Source organism: Schistocerca gregaria, chromosome 1, assembly GCF_023897955.1.
Source record: "Schistocerca gregaria isolate iqSchGreg1 chromosome 1, iqSchGreg1.2, whole genome shotgun sequence".
Taxonomy (NCBI): domain Eukaryota; kingdom Metazoa; phylum Arthropoda; class Insecta; order Orthoptera; family Acrididae; genus Schistocerca; species Schistocerca gregaria.
This window is the reverse complement of record NC_064920.1, coordinates 586,371,745-586,374,440: the sequence shown is the minus strand read 5'-3', so window position 1 is coordinate 586,374,440 and position 2,696 is coordinate 586,371,745. Positions and strand designations below refer to the sequence as shown.

At 39.6% G+C, this 2,696-nt stretch overlaps 1 non-coding gene across 1 annotated transcript; it reads right to left on the bottom strand.

Moving 5' to 3' along the window:
• Positions 1–1,573: 1,573 nt before the first annotated feature.
• Positions 1,574–1,644, bottom strand: Trnag-ccc (transfer RNA glycine (anticodon CCC)). Its single transcript has one exon. It is a non-coding gene; the product is annotated as a tRNA-Gly (tRNA).
• Positions 1,645–2,696: the final 1,052 nt, after the last annotated feature.

Genomic DNA, 2,696 nt, shown 5'->3' with positions numbered 1-2,696 from the left:
CATTATGTAACTATGTCATGGGAATATGTGAAGCAAGCAGTTACAATCAAAACTGTAATTTCCCTACCTTGCTGATGACATACAATACTTACCATAAAAATTTCTGCACCAAGAAGAAATGCAGATGATAAACAGGAATTCATTGGACAAACAGATTATACTAGAACTGACATGTGATTACATTTTCACGCAATTTGTGTGCATAGATCCTAAGAAATCAGTACCCAGAACAACCACCTCTGGCCTTGACACGCCTGGGCATTGAGTCAAACAGAACTTGGATTGCATGTACAGGTACAGCTGCCCATGCAGCTTCAACATGATACCACAGTTCATCAAGAGTAGTGACTGGCGTATTGTGATGAGGCACTTGCTCGGCCACCATTGACCAGACGTTTCCAGTTGGTGAGAGATTTGGAGAATGGGCTGACCAGGACAGCAGTCGAGCATTTTCTGAATCCAGAAAGCCCTGTGCAGGACCTGCAACATGGTGTTGTGCATTATCCTGCTGAAATGTAGGGTTTCGCAGTGATCCAATGAAGGGTAGAACCACGGGTCGTAACACATCTGAAATGTAGCGTCCACCGTTCAAAGTGCAGTCAATGCGAGCAAGAGGTGATCGAACTTGTAACCAATGGCACCCCATACCATCACGCAGCGTGATACGCCAGTATGGCGATGACGAATACAGCTTCCAATGTGCGTTCACCGCGATGTCGCCAAACACGCATGCGACCATCATGGTGCTGTAAACAGAACCTGGATTCATCCGAAAAGATGACGTTTTGCCATTCGTGCACCTAGATTCGTCGTTGAGTACACTATCGCAGGCGCTCCTGTCTGTGATGCAGCGTCAAGGGTAACCGCAGCCATGGTCTCCGAGCTGATAGTCCGTGCTACTGCAAACGCCGTCGAACTGTCCGTGCAGATGGTTGTTGTCTTGCAAACGCCCCATCTGTTGACTCAGGGATCGAGACGTGAAAATGATCGGAATTTCTTGAATACAGCTGGCAGAAAGTTCTAGTTTTCTATTTTCCACAATGCCGTTTCAGAACCACACTTACCCGTTTTAAAGCGTTTGGCAACAACCTTCATAAGTTGCTAGCAAGTGCTGAAATTCCAACATTTTTCGTGCAGATTGAAAAAGGAACAATAATACGTGTTTTAAACCACTCACGCACAATTTTATAATTTGCGCATTTCGGTAATAAATGGAGACAGTACACAGAATTCACGTGGACAGTTTACACATAATTGTCAGCATTTCTCTAAACTAGCGTCCACCTTGACAAAAGAAGTATGAAAAGTGACTGTAATTTTTAAATCAACGTAATGAAAAGTGACAATTTAGCATTAGGAGTTATCCTATTAGGAAATCAAGATATTACCTATAATTTCTGAGCAGTGTCGTCTTCATAAATATATCGTATTGCGAAGTAAGAATAAAATGCTCTTTCTGTACCGTATTGAACCAAATGACAGTCATTAAGCCATTATGATAGATAGTAGGGATATCATGAAAGATTAATGCGATGCGGAAAATTGCTATTACAGTGGTTATGGTAAAAATGATTGCACTGCCCGGGAATCGAACCCGGCTCGCAAGAATGGGAATCTTGCATGCTACCACTACACCAGCAGTGCTCACGATATACGCTGTATTACGTCATAGAATGTATTCCTGGATCAAAGCTGAAATATTAGTAATTTTTTAGAAATAAAACTTGCTCACCGAGGTATAATATCGAGCACATGTTGTTCCATCTGTTATTAATTTGATATCGGAACGGATCCCATTTGGTTCTTGAATACATCATAAGTTGTTTTATGAATGCATATTAAGTTGATTTTTGATTCCGTAGATAGTGTATGTGATGTCTTTGGGTGGGTAATCGCTGTTGTATCTAGAAAAAAAGAATCATTTCGTCAGACGAAAGGAGACAAGACTACTCGACTTGAGTTGAATAAACCCAAATAGATGAATGTCAAGTGACGATCATGATGTGTTTATGTGCTTGATTGGGTGAGAAAATACACTTTATTCTAATTATTAGCAAATTCTTGGTTGTAAACTACTGTATCGAAAACAAATGATTAACAGGAATAAAAGGCACGAAATATTACGTCTTATATAGTACAGATGTTATCTGTATAACACTCCTAAAATAGCCCCAAAATGAGATGTAATGTATTCAAGAAAGTCAAATTTTGACAAGGATTCCGCCAGAACAGTACAATACTGAATAGAATGAAATAAAAAGTGCGCGTGTGATATTAATATAAAAGACATGTATTATACATATTCACATAAGATTGCGATTTTGCCTGTAACGCCAGTTCGTCAGTATTAAAATATATTTATTTTTAGTTTTAGGTAGTGAACAGCAAATTATGAATGCACGAAGAAAAAAGCTTTCTGGGGCACAAGGCAGAAAAATAGCTGCTGATAAAATTGAAGAGTAGAAACATCGGCTGTAAAGATGAGAACACGGGTTAACGAAACAGCTGCACCATTCAGCTCCTCTGATACTTCAATTACTATGCTTTCAGACATTTCGAATATTTATTGTAATTTGTACATTTAAGATAATTCGTCTGAGAGTCGAAGCTTCAAGGCTTAGATGATGGTAAACAGTCTTTATCGTCGGTATTAACAGGAAGGTGATGTTGAGATAGCGTCTAGTGACTTATTGCAG